General features: G+C 43.0%; 1 long non-coding RNA gene across 1 annotated transcript; it reads right to left on the bottom strand.

Moving 5' to 3' along the window:
• Positions 1 to 6,871: 6,871 nt before the first annotated feature.
• LOC120362499 (uncharacterized) lies at positions 6,872 to 15,552 on the bottom strand. The gene is made up of 3 exons (XR_005578385.1): positions 15,520 to 15,552; positions 9,345 to 9,395; positions 6,872 to 7,317 (listed from the first exon to the last, which is right to left on the bottom strand). It is a non-coding gene; the product is annotated as an uncharacterized LOC120362499 (long non-coding RNA).
• Positions 15,553 to 15,867: the final 315 nt, after the last annotated feature.

The following is a 15,867-nucleotide window of genomic DNA, read 5'->3' as shown; positions in this document are numbered from 1 at the left end:
GCCAAGGCAGGAGGATCATGAGGTCAAGAGATCAAGACTATCCTGGCCAACATGGTGAAATCCCTACCTCTACTAAAAATACAAAAATTAGCTGGGTGTGGTGGCGCATGCCTGCAGTCTCAGCTCCTTGGGAGGCTGAGGCAGGAGAATCGCTTAAAGCCAGGAGGCAAAGGCTGCAGTAAGCCAAGATCGTGCCACTGCACTCAAGCCTGGTGACAGACCAAGACTCCATCTCAAAAAATAAGAATAATAAATAAAACAAAATAAAATTCGGTTAATTCTGGATTTCCTCTATTGTCTTCCTTCTCCTTTAGATGGCACCTGTGTGGGGTAGCCTACATGGTATTCTGGCAAGGATGCATCTCTCCTGAGATGTATCCCGCCTCTGGTTACTAGCACTCCAGCAATGTTCATTACCTCACCTGGTCTTACAGCTTTCTCATAATGTACTTTTGTCACTTCTGCCAGATACCTGGGTTTATCCATGCTCTGCTACTCTTAAACTCTTCTCATGTGGGTGGAAACTTTGCACTGCTCTTCCACGTTTTCTCTGGGGTTGCTAGAGATAAGTAGAATTTGACCCTGCCCAGCCCCAGGATTCTGGGATAGGAGCCAGGTCTGTCTGACAATGTCCTTGCATTTAATAATGTCATCCTGCTTCTTCCCACAGCCAACTTCTTGAGTGGAAAACACCCCCAAGCCTGCTACTGCTCCCCCAGCAGTGGTGTCTCTTGAGTTGGAAAAACAGGATGTCTTCTCTTTCAGGACCATGATCTGAGGCAGGCAGGGAGGAGGGAAGAGGAGGCATCCACTTGATAGCCCTTTACAAAAGGAACCTACTTGTGCTTCCCAGATCTATGCATGCTCCAGCCAGTTTAAGTCCAACCCGTTGGCTCTATTTGATTCAGCAACTTCAGACTCTGGTTAGGCCAGATGGAAAATCAGTCCTGGAAAAGTGAAAATGTGAAAAACTGTGGCAGAGAAGGTCATTCACTCCCTCATAAATCTAAACACACTAAGCCCATTGAAGGACTTGCCAGGAAAATGTGATTTTCAATTTTCTCCTTGGATTCAATTTATCTTTACTGCTAAGTAGTCAAGTTGAATTAGATCCAGAACCAGATACAATTCTACCCTTTTGCTTTGAAGGGAGGGACCCCCACCTTCCTGTCAGTGACCTAGCTACCCCATCCTACAGACTGGTATTTCCTAAGTTAGAAATTATAGCAGATCTTCTTTTAGGTTTCTGAACTGGGTGCACCTTAGGTTTCCTTTTCACAGATGAATGAGTAATTGCATCTTTTCTGCAATGCCTCACTACAGATGAGAAGCAGTTACTTAGGATTGCATTTTACTTCATTGGGTTTTGCTTTTTGCAGATGGCAAATTTTCTGCATCTTATGATCTCTCTTGACCTGAAATACAGCCCCATCTATCATCCTGACCATTCAAGTTTGTAGTTTTGAAATATACATAATAAAATGGAATACAAGAAAGAACACATCTGTCCAGGCAACTTAACCACATGAACCGTCTTGTCAATGAGGGGATTAGAATAGGCTCTGGAATACCCATACTTCCATGATATCACTATAGTTGTGTGTAAATATAAAACACACAAAGCATTTCCCAGGTTGTTATTGGCAAGAATCTGTTCCTATCGTATGAAGATAGGAGCGAGTAGTCCAGGTGTATTTCCTACCTGAATGGCAAAGTGAAACTGATGTATAATTTTCCATATGAAAACAACTTGTTTTCCCACATTCATTGCCTCAATAAGGACAGATGCCCTAAGGCAGATCCCTTCAGGATGGAGTGAGAGAGGCCTTTCTTCAGCTCCCTGTTGTAGTCGTGCTATATCAGCACAGAGTCTTTGCTATGCCTCCCTTCAAGAGGTGGAGCTTGATGTCTTTTGCCTGGAATGTGAGCAGGACTTGGTAATTTACTTTCTAATGCAGAGAATATGGCAGAGGTGACAGCATGTCACTTACAAAGACTAGGACGTAAAAGATTCCTCTGGCTTCCTCCTTGCTCTCTTTGGGATCTCTTACTCTGGAAGAAGCTGGTTGTCATGAGAACACTCAAGCAGTCCTATGAAGAGATCCACATGGTAGGACCTGGAGCTTCTTGCCAACAGCCATGAGAGTGAACCATGCTGGAAACAGCTCCTTCAGCCCCAGTCAAGCCATCAGATAACATAGCCCTAGACAATATCTTAACTGCAACCACCTGAGAGACCCTGAGGCAGAGCCACTGAGTTAAGCTATTCACAAATTCCTGACCCACAGAAGCTGTGAGATAATCAATGTTTGTTGTTTTAAAGCCACTAATCCATAAGTTATAGCATAATTTACTGTGCAGCAATAGATAATGGTGTCCCTCTTGGAGAATATTTCATTGGTGGTAAAAATTTTATTCTATGAATTATTTATGATATATGCCTTTATGTTGAATGGTCATTAAAAAAAAAACTACTCAGCTGTCACAAGGAATAGGACTGATAAAATATTCTTATTAGTTTATAACTTGAGCTGCTATAACTTGACCAGACACGTTCCTAGACAATTCAGTGGATAGATTTAAATGTTCCCCCTATAAATTACTTGAGTGAACAAAGAGAAAGTGGGGTCCAGGCTTATCAATCCACTTCATTATAACAACAGAGTTAAGAGGACATTGTGGGGAGTTTTAAATAACGCATGTAAATTGTTTGACACCCTTCCCATTGAGAGGTGGGAGTCTCTGCCCTCTCCCTGGGAATCTGAGCCAACTGTAGTGACTTGACTGTAATGGGTACATGGCTCTGCAGACAGCCCCAGCTGAAGTGTCAGTCAAGAGTCAGTATCAAGAACCCAGACACAGGAGTGAATATACCTCCCAATGAGTTTTGCCACCAGTAGGCAAGTAAGTTACTCCCCACTGCCAAGTCACCCCCCAAGTTGTGACCCCATATATTGTAGAGCAGAGACAAAGCATCTCCCCTGTATTTTGTCCAAATTCTTGTCCCACAGAAACTGTGAACACAATAAAATGGTTGTTTTATGCCCTTACATTTTAGGGTAGTTTGTTACATGAAATACCAGCCTGAACAGATGTATGGAAACAGTTTCTCTTCATCTTTCAGAGTTCTTGAAAACAATACGATTTGGAGACAAGAGCTAATTAGCAATTGCATTAAGCTATGACCGTTAAAAAGACTTAACTTCAGGGGAAAATGTAAGGTTCAGCAGAAGGGTGGCAACGTGAGAGCCCAGGTAGAGAGACGCCCATATGGTTTTTGCTCTTCTGTTGTTTTCTTTTGCAAATTGCATCTCTGAGGAGAACATTAAAGATCTTGTTAGGCAGTATAAATAGAGCTAGAAACAGTAAGCCTAAATTTTACCTTTGAGTTTTTTTTTCCCCACTTAAAAAACATTTGCAATTACAACAAAATTCAAACAGAGAAATACAGAAAGTAATGAGACATCTAAGTATTCTCCCCGACCACTCGAATTCACCCAAAGTTAACATTTTTGGACATTTTAAAACATTTTATTTATTTATTTATTTATTTATTATTTATTTACTTGAGACGGGGTCTCCCTCTGCCACCCAGGCTGAAGTGCAGTGATGTTATTTTGGTTCATTGTAACCTCTGCCTCCTGGATTCAAGTGATTCTCCTGCCTCAGATTCCCAAGTAGCTGGGATTACAAGCATGGGCCACCAGACAGGGCTAATTTTTGTATTTTTAGAAGAGACGAGGTTCCACCATGTTGGCCAGGCTGGTCTCAAACTCCTGGCCTCAAGTGATCCACCTGTCTCAGTCTCCCAAAGATTATAGTCATAAGCCACCATGCCTGGCTGACATTTTTTACTTCACATCTATTCTTAAGTAAGAAATAAGCTGCCAGATACATTTAGAGTTTCTTCCTCCTACCCAATTCCAATTTATTCCATCCCCAGAGGTAGCCACTATCCTGAAGCTAGTGTTTCTGCCTTGCTTTCACCTTTTCATTACTTAAAGAATAAATAGTTCTGAAGGTGGGCACAGTGGCTCAAGCCTGTAATCCCAGCATTTTGGGAGGCCACAGTGGGTGGATCACTTGAGCTCAGAAATTCAAGACCAGCCTGGGCAACATGATGAAAGTCTGTCTCTACAAAAAATACAAAAAAAATAGCTGAGAGTGGTGGTGTTCTGCTGTAGTCCCAGCTACTCCGGAGGCTGAGGTGGGAGGATAATTTGAACCCGGGAGGTCAAGGCAGTGAGCCACGATAGCACTACTGCACTCCAGCCTGAATGACAGAGCGGGACACTCTCTCAAAATAAAAAGAAGAAACAGTTCTGAAAGTTATAAAGTTATCTTATAATTACATTTGTTGAGGGCTAGTTTTAATGATGCCATCATTCAGTAAGTTGACACGGTGAAACAAAATAGGCAAATGTTTGCTCTCTCATTTACTAATGGATTAAAACTTCTAGGATGCGTGCTCTCCATCTAGTGGTAAAAACAGGATAACCGTAGGTGCACTTATGTCTGACGAAGAGGAATGAACACACATCAAGGGCCTTCTGTGGATAGGACACTCCTCTGGTTTCTGTGAAGGAGACACAGATGAACAGAAGACAGACTCTGGCCCTCAGGGTGCTAAATCTATGGAACAGTTACCATGTGCTCAACAACCACATGACGGACACAGGTGCCCAGAGAGGTCAAAGAACTTGCTCCAGGTCCAACAACTGATTGGCAGAGTCGCAAACCAAACTCTGACCTTTCTGACTTCCAAGCCCATTCTCTACACTGTGTGAAGCTTGATAGTACTTTTAAGCATGATTTTTATATTGAAACAAGTATAGATTTTCTGTGAAGTAGAATATAAACTTTCATGAATTGTAAGGACTTAAGAGCTTTCAAATAAATTTGGCCTCTTTCTTGGATGCTCCTAAATCCTCAAATCCAGGAGTTTCTGCCTTAAAGGTCCCGGGGAGGAAAATGTTGAAAAGCTCTGCTTGGGGATGGCCTTCTAGCACTGAGCAGGGGAAGGTTCAGAGTGGGAGGCATGGCACTTGAAAGGCCACTAGTAGCTGTGATCTTGAAAAATGTTAACACCTGGATCCTCTGAGCACTGACGAATAGAAAAGAGCATTGGCTAAACAGGCCAGACACTGAACAAAGCAACCAGCTTAGCTTTAACTATGCCTAACAGCTTCATCCTGAAAAAAGAAGTCTATATGTCCTAGACAAAGAACAGGTACCTAAAGAAGGGTGAAGATTTAATAAACTATCCATCGGAAATCTCTTTCACAGTCCCAAACCTGCTCTTCCTCTTCTATGTTCCAGCCTTCATTAGTCTACCAAATTGGAAACCTTAATGTCATCCAGAACTTAATTTCTTGATTGGACTAGAATTCAATCTTGATTTCTCCTGCTTATCTCATTGGTCCCCTGGTTCTACTTCGAGGAATAGAGAGAGAATTAGGTGTGTCTGGAGCAAAAAGACCAGAAAATATGAATTCATTGAGAAGGAAAATTTCTAGACGGAAGGGCAGATAGAAGGATATGGTTTGGGCAAAGAAGTGGTAAAAGCATGGTGAGTGAGGATGAGAGCACAGTCCTGCACACACCCATAATTAGTGAGGTCAGAGAGCACGGGGGAAAGGTCAGGTTATGGAGGACATGGAAGGACAGCTGTGCAGCTTATGGTCTATTCTAAGGGCAGTTGGAAGCTGTTGGAGGATTTTAGGCAGAGAGGGAGAGGCATGTAGCAAGATATGATATGTGTTTTCAAAAGATTAGTCTGACTGCAATAATGAATTCTAGGATGGCAAGACTGGAAGCAGGGAGACCAGGAGATTTTACAGACGTAGAGAAGCAAAACAGTGGTAGTTTGGATGGGAGCAGTGGTGGACAGGGAGACCAGAGAAGACATTTTGAATATGGTCATAGGTAGAATCTACAGGGAACCCTCTGATATTATCTAGTTCAACTTCACCTTACAGATGAGAACATTGGGGTTCAGAGAAGTAAAGAAATGTTGAGTCACCATCTGTAGAGGGCAGAACTACCACTCTGATGTGAGCTCCTGATTTCCAGCCTAAAACACTTCCCGTTGTACCATACTACTTTATGTACTGTTTTATGTGTGCTTTCTGTTATCTCTTTTGCCAGATTATAAATTTTCTGAAAGCAGAGAAGTTGCCTTAAAAGACTGATAAACTTTCAGTTTGCAAAGGCTGTGGCCAAGGTACGTTGTAGATGAAATATAGACGTCGTCCTACAGTCCCAGGCTCACTCAAACCCAGGCACAGAGAGGAAGTTCATTGACACTTCTTAAATCAAAATGAAGTTGAATTACACACAAAGTTCCAATCTGCAGAAAACCGAATCCCATTGAGATTCAGACTCCAAGAGGAAGTTCAGATTCTTGCTTGAGTTATGAGAAGGGGAAATTCTAGAGGAAACACACATTGGTTCTTTATGGAGGAGAAGATAATTGCCCTTGCAGAAACTGTTCCAACTGATCCCAAATTGGGAAGGCATTTGCACATTCCCTTCCCTCAACTCAGGGAGGAGCTTTACATGGGTTTAGTGGAGGGTCCACATACCCTCCTTCAAGACCTGGCAATAGAGATTCTGATGGGAAGGGCAAATGGATGACAGATAGCTCCAGGGAACTCTCTTTTCACTCCTGCCTCTAGACCAGGCGTCCCCAAACTACGGCACGTGGGCCGCATGTGGCTCCCTGAGGCCATTTATCTGGCCCCCCGCTGCACTTCAGGAAGGGGCACCTCTTTCATTGGTGGTCAGTGAGAGGAGCACAGTATGTGGCGGCCCTCCAACGGTCTGAGGGACAGTGAACTGGCCCCCTGTGTAAAAAGTTTGGGGACGCCTGCTCTAGACTATAAAACAGCATTGGCTGAGCCATCGTTTTGGGAGTTGTTTTTATCCAGAGGAATATGCAGTGCCAAAGAGAAGCCCAGGGAAAAGCAACCCCAGGGACTGGCTTTTCATACCTAAGCTAGTTCTGGCTTAGGCCTCTGGCTAAAATAAAGGAAAATGGGAGAGAAATATTGAGTTTTTAAATGATTTTATCTGATTCACTAAGGTAAATGAGCAGAAAGGGATTAAGGATAAAACCAGATATAAATCATAACCAGGGATTAAGTCATAACTGGAAATAACAAATGTTCATTTAACTCAGCCATTTCCAGTGTTATCTCATTCAGGAATCCAAGCTTGACAGGAAACAACTGGAGAGAGGTACAGATTCGTACAGGTGAGGGAACCCTCTCCATCTGGGAGAGTTGGCAGCATCAAACACAGCCATCTGGAAAGTCTCTAATAAAAAGATGCCACTTGGTTTCAGGGAAAATGACAAACATTTGTGTCTGTTATTAATCATGAAGTTATGGAAAATTAGCTTTGAGTAGCTTGGGCACTAATGACAGATGAATTAAAGGTCATTCCCTACACCTTATATCCGCCCTTTGCATAGGTGTGTGCAGCATTGGGTAAGATCCTCATTCCCTATACCTTGTATTTACCCTTCGTCTAGGTATGTGCAGTGTTGGGTAAGATCCTCATTCCCTATACCTTATATTTACCCTTTGTCTAGGTGTATGAAGTGTTGGGTAAGACCCTCATTCCCTGTACCTCATATTCACCCTTCGTCTAGGTGTGTGCAGCATTGGGTAAGATCCTCATTCCCAATACCTTATATCTGCCTTTTGTCTAGGTGTGTACAGTGTTGGGTAAGATCCTCGTTCCCTATTCCTTATATCCACCCTTCGTCTAGGTGTGTGCAGCATTGGATAAGGTCCTCCATACGACACCTATTTCCTTATGCTCTCAGGCTCTCATTCTGCATCCCTCTCCCTCCTTCTCTGGCACCTGGTGCTTTCTTGCTGCAATGACAGTTTTTGGAACTCCTAAGCAGGTTTGCCCACCAAACAGTCCTATGTTCCTAGATTATTCCTTTACTCTTCATTGATTCCATAAATCCTCCCACTTCCTAAGCACACTGATCTCATGAATTCATTTGGAGGAAAACAATATGATCGACCTCATTTATGCTATGAGTCAGATGACTTATGCATTAAGATGTGCATTTTTCAAATGGATAGATATTAATGGTGGAACAATGTGGGAACAAGGCCCACCCCTTACGCTACTAACATTGTCATGTACTTTTTTCATTATCCTTATCACAGTTTGTAACCACATAATTGTATAATGAACTAGTTAGTTAATTTCTTTTTTTGAATTAGATGAAAAACTTAGGAGAGTAAGGCCCATGACTATGTGTATGTCTCAGCCCAAAGCCCCATGAATGGGCCCAAAAGGAGACTAGAGAATACTTCTTAAGTGAACGAGTGAATGACAAATGAATGAATTGAATTTTCAAGTACAGGTGAGATAAACTTTTTCTTATCTCCTCTTAAGCACAAAAACTAACCAAATCAATAAAATAGCCTGAAATGGTCTCGTGAAAATAGATTCTTGTAGGGAGCTAACAATTACTAATGTGTGTGTGTGTGTGTGTGTGTGTGTGTGTGTGTGTGTGTTTTAAATCATAGCATTGTGTAGAGATGTCTTTAAATTAAAATAGAAGGAGATGGTGACTCATGCCTGTAATCCCAGCACTCAGGAGGCTGAGGCGGGTGGATCACCTGAGGTCGGGATTTCGAGGCCAGCCTGATCAACATGGTGAAACCCCCGTCTCTACTAAAAATACAAAATTAGCTTGGCATGTAATCTCAGCTACTCAGGAGGCTGAGGCCGGCAAATCGCTTGAACCTAGGAGGTAGAGGTTGCAGAGAGCCGAGATTGCACCACTGCACTCCAGCCTGGGCAACAAGAGTGAAACTCTGTCTCAAAAAAAAAAAAAAAAAAAAAAAAAGAAGAAGAAGAAGAGACTTCACTGAGGCTGACAGGTAGGTTCAAGGATGTAAGGTTCAATTATTTAATATCCTTTACTTTCAGGGCATGTTTCTCTTCAAATAAGAAAATAAATCAATACCATTCATTCCCACCTCCTTCCCCACTGCTCTGATGAGACAAATGATTTGGAAACAGAACCTCCAGCCTGAGCCCCATGTTTCCACCTCCCCAACTGGCAATCCTGCCACCCACCCCTCCCACTCCTACCCCTTTTCCCCATGCAGACCCTCTTTTCCTCTGGCTTCCTTGGTGATGAGATATGGGAGTGGGATGTTGTACATAAAATTTGCCAATTTAACATGAGCTCAGCCTGCACTGCAGAGGTGTCCTTGTTCCGCCTGGGTTTCTATGAAAAGGAGATAATTTAGGTAAAAGTGCCTGGTGCATAGTAGGCAATCCTAACATGAGACTTCTTTTCCTCCTACCTTCTTAGTTCATTAAAACATTTCTGGACCGTTGCTGCCCAATAAGCATCTCTCTTTATCTTCTGGCATAAAAAAGAGGTTAAAATATTTGTAATTAATTAAACAGAAAAATAGTGAATTGGGATTTGAAATGTACATATGCCTATATGTGAAAAGGAGCTAAGAAATTCTAAGTGGCAGTAGGCTGTGATTCCCTAGAGTGGAGGACTCCTAAAGAGGGTGATTTATCTTTAAGCATCGCTCAGGTGCCTTTTTTATAGAGTCCTATTGTTGCTATGGAAATCATGTCTGTAGGAATGTGTGCAAATGTAGACTGGATTGCCAGTTGCACAAATAGGGAAGTGTGGGCAAGGGGGAGGCAGGCTGGCACTTGTCAGTTTCCAGCACTGGTCCCAAAGAGAAAGAATTAGAATGTGATTGAGGAACATGGAGAGAGTGCTGTTGGGCAGGGACTGCCATAGGTATGTCAATACCTGAGAGACTCCAAGACCGTCTAGAATCTCCAATCTCTACTCTACCCCTTAGGGTGGCCATTATTATGTCTGTTATTTCTGTGTTTCTAATGGAATAATGGATAAATAAATAAATAAAGTATTAATATAGCATCCTCTTTCACTGTCAGTGTCATCATGGTTTAGATGATAAACCAAAGAGTCACACGATCACTACAGAATACAGCTTCCCCCATAAAATGAAAGAAGCCAACTGGAAATGATCCCATCGCATCTTTGACAGTATTTTATGCACAGAACTTAAGTCATTTATAAAGTTATTTTCTAGGTAAGGACTATGTCTCCCATTCTCTGTACCTCTCCTACAGCTTCAATTGAACAGCTATGCTTCATACCCACACCCCAAAAAGAAACACGTCTTTTATCATTTCACAAGGAGAAACTAAAGTTGTATCGAGTGACAGAACCTAGGATCCGCTAGGATCACTCACTAGTGAAGTGACCAGCTCCCACATATCAGCCTTCCAGACTATGTATTTCAAATTTGCACCACAAAGAAAAAATAAATGACTGCCTATAGTGAACCCTATGAGGGTGTACTGTTCAACATTTCTTGCTCTGAGCAACTTAAATAAAAAAGTGATATGTTGAAAGGACCCTGGAGACATACAGAATCCTTGGGCGAAGGCTGGAGAACCAGGTTTAGACAGTGACAGGTAGGCCTGGGCAACCAGACCACAGCCAAGATCAGTGTCTCGGTTCTCCCATTCAGACACTGCTGCCTCTGACGGTGGCCATTGGACCCCACTGGTCCACCATGGTGGGCACTGTGGCCATGACTGCGCCACAGACTGGATGTTATTGCCACTTTTGCTGCCACTAACAGATGGATAATCCATGATCCCTTCTACTTTGCCTAATTAGCTTCTGATTCTAAGCCCCAGATGCGTGCATCTGATGGGCCCAGCCTACTCTGGGTGCTTAGGCTTTAGTAGCAAGCAAGACTGGAAGAGTGAATGTCAGCACTCTTCACCTTCTACACAAGATAGTGGTTTCTATCTACCACCACAGGAAAGAAATTCTTTTTTTTTCATTTTTTTATTTTTAAAGATGGTATCGCTCTCTCACTCAGTCTGGAGTGTGATGGCATGATCATAGTTCACTGCAACTTGGAAGTCCTGGGCTTGAGCAATCCTCCTGTCTCCGCCTCCCAAGTAGCTGGAACTACAGGTATGCATCACCACACCTGGCTATTGATTTTTATTTTTATTTTTGTAGATACAGGGTCATGCTATGTTGCCCAGGCCGGTCTCAAACTACTGGCTTCAGAGAATCCTCCCACCTTAGCCTCTCTATGTATTGGGATTACAAGCATGACCCACTAAACCTGGCCAAAAAGAAATTCAAATGCTCTGCAGCCTAAAATATATCTGCTACATGGGGAGATGATGAGAATTAAATCTGAGAATGTCAAGGGCCTCTATATATAGCTTTTAGAAATAAGATCTTTTAATGTCTACTGAAATCAACATCAAATGTTTCAAAATAAGGCCTTAAAGCAGGACCATCTCAGATTTTTAGAAAGGGGAGATAATTTTTAATTGTCCATGGCTTCAGGTCTAATGCTATAATAGAAAAGGGGAAGGAGGAAGAAAGGCTACTGCTTAAAATTCTTGGAGACATGGAAGTTCACAGTCCTGGATGGAAGAAGGGAAACATCTGCCAATTTTGCACCATCATCTGGCAGAAATTCCAAACAACCACAGAGAAAGGATGTAATAGAAGGATGGAAAGGTATTGAGCCAAGATCCAGAATTCTGATCACAGGGAGAAGGTAAGAATGTGGCCCAGAGTCGAGGAGAAGAATTCCAAGGTGAGCCGAGTGTCACAAGGGAGTGGTGTCCTCAAGAAATCTTGAGCACCTGGGTGGTTCGTGCACCAGACTGTGACTCAGAGGCAGCCTTTAGGAAAGAGGGACACACGGATGATTTGAGCCAAAAAACACAGGAAGGGTCATCTAATTATGGGACAGGCCACCTGTCAGGGCAAGAAAATTTGCCAATGTGTCGCTTTGCCTGCAAGTTAGAGAAACCCAATGCTAATTAGCTCAGGCAAAAAGAGAATTTATTTGAGGAATAAGGGTGTGCCTCATGTAACTGCCAACAAAGCTGGGAAGGAACAGCTCTGACCCAGTGATCAAACGTCCCCAGAGCTCTGCCTCTGTCTCTCATCTCTACTTCTCTCTGAAGAGAAGGAGCATCACTGCCTTGAAGTGGAGCCAGCATTCAACCCATCAGGAAACAGGATTGCTCACAGGGCTAAAGTCTTATGTCCTGTGACTTCTACCTCCAGAGGGGAGATACTTCTCTTCTTTTAGTTCCAGCTCTGTGGAAATAATCCAATGAGCCTGGCTCCCCAGGTCAGGTGCCCCAGTTTAAGTTTCCCACCGTTTTTAAGGGCAATTGCTAGTCATAGGCAAATAGCTAACATTGTTACCTATTCCTGGGGTGATTGATTGTGGATAGGGAGGCGGGGTCCTGATCAATTCCCCCTAGGTTCATTCTCCTCTGGATCTGTCAGACACACAAGGAAGAGGGTCGTGTAAAACAGACACAGCCCTGGAGTTCCATATACCTGAGTCCTTGCTGCTCTCAGAGAAGGAAAAATCACTAGGAGCTTCCGTTGATGTCTGTTACATCCAAGAATCTGGATAGGAATTGAAGCACAGAGTTTTTTCCTAGGAAGAAATAGGTGTGAGCCTCAATATCATATTGGCTCTTTTGCCATTCCTGATAATAAGGCAGTTGGCTTGAGAGAACAGTATTGCCTGGAGCCCCTAAAAGGCCAGAACAATGCCTCATCACTGCTGGATATATCCCAGGATGCTTGTGAGCAATCCATGATGGTGGGATTGAAGGGGGCAAACTTTTCGTTACAAACTCGGTCTTATAAAGTGCTGGTGAGCACAGGCAATACGGAGGACTTAAGCTTAAGGAGAACCTGTGGCAGCGACGATAGGCACGAAAGCCCCCTAAGACCCAAGGATGTTGGCTGTGTTACTTGGAACTGTCCAAATGTAAAGGTGCTTACCTTTCCTGCCCACTGGTCACTCCTAGATAACACATCTAAGGCCACCCAATTCACATTTGAAAAGTAAAAAGTGGTCAGTCTCTGTTTTCATTCCAAGCAACTGCCATGAGGGATTTTTGATGGAACTGACTTAGTCATACAGTTGTTTTGATATCACACAAAAAGCCAGTTTGTCGTTCGGAAAAACAAAAGTCCATGTGCATTGACCTGATGCCAGCTGATGGCAGCTTCATCTCCTGGCCTGGCTGGGCGTTGCTGAAACCAGACCCTAAAAAGTATACTTACGATATTAAACTTGTAGTTCTTAGTGTTGGAAGAATTTTCACTTTCTAAACAGAACTGGATAATTGGAAAAGGACAGGGGGAAGCTCCTGAAAAACTGTAGTTGAGTTTATGCTTCGCTGCTCATGAGAGCAGAGACTGGCATCTGCCTCCTAAGCTACATGTGCCACTGAACATTTTATATGAAGTTCTGTTTCAGGAACCCAATTAAATCTATGTTTCTCCCAGCTCTCTTTATGGTAAGTCATGGTCTAACAGCCTTCTTCCATGGCAAAATGAAGCTCCATGAGTGGATTCAACTGTCATTTGCTACCTGAAAATGCCTCAGAGTCATCCTTTTCTATTTCTACTTGTACTTAAGTTTCTGTCTTTTGGACTCATTCTTTATTTTATTTTTTTTTAATTAAAGCTCTATCCTTTTAGGGATGTATGTCAACATATCAACTGCTTTGTAACATTCTTTGCTAACGCCAATGTCATCTGAATTAAAAAAGCTGAAGCAAGGAATTGCGTTTTGGAATGAAAGCCACGTGAGCAGTGAGGGCAGCCAGCCAGAACCTTCCGGGGAAACGAATGAAAGCAGAACTGTGGTGGAAGCATCTAAATCCCCTTTACAGTTCCCGTCATCCTCCCGCATTTCCCGTCCTCTAGAGCCGACTGGAACAAAGGTGGTGTCATATTCCCTGGGCACACTGCCTGCCACTGCACTTTCGCTTTTCCCAGTTTTTTTTAAAAGACTTTGTTTTAGAGCAGTTTTAGGTTCACAGCGAAATTGAGAGGAAGGAACAGAGACTTCTTTCCCTTCCCCGACACAGGCACAACCTCCCCCATGGCCAGAATCCCCCACCAGAGCGGTGCATCTGGTACATCAGCACATCATTATCATCCAAACTTCACAGTTCATATCTGGGTACATTCTTGGTGTTGTCCATTTCATGGGCTTGGACAAATATACAACATGTATCCACCATTGTAACATCATACAGAAGAATTTCACTGTCCTCAAAATCCTCTCTGATCCACCTGTTCGACCCTCTCTCCTGCTAACCCCTGGCCTCCTCTGATGTTTTCATTGTCTCCATAGTTTTGCCTTTTCCAGAATGGTGCTCAGTTGGATTCATGCAGTATGGACCCTTATTGGATTGGCTTCTTTCACTTAGTCATGTGCATTTAAGTTTCTCCATGTCTTTCCATGGCTTGAAATGATAGCTCATTTCATGCCACCATACTTTCGGTGTAAGCACTAAGTTTTTCTCTTCCTGTCCCCACCCTGATAAAGCATACATCTTACAATCATTTCCTTGCCACCAACTTCCCCTGCGTGGGTGAGAAAATCAGATTACACACCAAAGTCTAAACACCATGCTTCTCCACTGGTTTCCTGGTACCCAATGTCTTCTTGGGCTTTGAGATTTCCTGTTTGAAAACCAAATGTGTTTGCTACCTCATGGCCTGTATTTTAAAATTTGCTTTTAGCCAGATATTATTATCAATAAATTCAATGCCTAGAGCAGTGAGTGTAGGTGTGCTCCATGTATTTGTCCTTGTTTGGGATTTCCCTTCCATTTAACAATGATGGTTAAAGTTAGGAGGCTATTCATATTGGACATTTGTACAGAAGTACAGAAATGTCTCTCGAAACCCTGCATATCAGAATAGTTAGCAGGAGCATGTGGAAAAGTATCCAAGAAGCTATTTCATTTCCATGGCAGCCAGGACCCAGACGCAAAAGCTTTATAGATTAGAATCAATGCCTGAATTGCATTCAGAAAGCCTGAATTGCCTGTCAGACTCAGGACCAGTGGCTCAATGTGATAAATGAGGTGGAGGGCTGCATCCAGGCAAGGGAGTGTGTGCTGCATTAGCCAGCACTTTGGATCCTTTTTCAAAGCAAATACCAAATGGAATGAATTACTGGGAAACAGCAAATGAATGTCAAGAATTTGAGATGCGGGGGTTATAATTTACTAATTACTGGGAGAAGATGAACACAAAAGTCAATGTGTGAAAGACTCCGGTAGGGGGAAGGCTAGATCATGGGGACAAAGAAAGTGAACTGCCCAGAAGGCTGCTCCTGCTTTCCATTTTGATAACAAGAGATGGATTTTAGAGGCATAGATACCTGGTTCAACTCCCAGCTTGGTCATTACCAGACTGTGTCACAAATTATAATTAGCATGAAAAGATAAGTATATGAACCCCAAGCCTAGTGACTGGCACATAGGAGGCAGTCAGTAAATGTTAAATCTGCCTATTCCCAGATCCTATTCTATTCCTTTCTCATTTCCTAAGCAATCTCAGCACTAAGACATAACAGACTTTGCACGATGATTCAGTGATGGAGAATGAACCTCCCTTCCTCCCACAGCAGGTCACCAATATTCAGAGACAGTGAAGGAAGGATAAAGCATTAAGAAACTCACAGAAGGATGGGCGCGGTGGCTCAAACCTGTAATCCCAGCACTTTGGGAGGCCGAGGCGGGTGGATCACGAGGTCAAGAGATCGAGACCATCCTGGTCAACATGGTGAAACCCCGTCTCTACTAAAAATACAAAAAAAATTTAGCTGAGCATGGTGGCACATGCCTGTAATCCCAGCTACTCAGGAGGCTGAGGCAGGAGAATTGCCTGAACCCAGGAGGCGGAGGTTGCGGTGAGCCAAGATCACGCCATTGCACTCCAGCCTGGGTAACAAGAGA

This window comes from Saimiri boliviensis, chromosome 12, assembly GCF_048565385.1.
Source record: "Saimiri boliviensis isolate mSaiBol1 chromosome 12, mSaiBol1.pri, whole genome shotgun sequence".
Taxonomy (NCBI): Eukaryota; Metazoa; Chordata; class Mammalia; order Primates; family Cebidae; genus Saimiri; species Saimiri boliviensis.
Note: the sequence above shows the minus strand (reverse complement) of the source record. Positions and strands in the feature narration are given on the sequence as shown.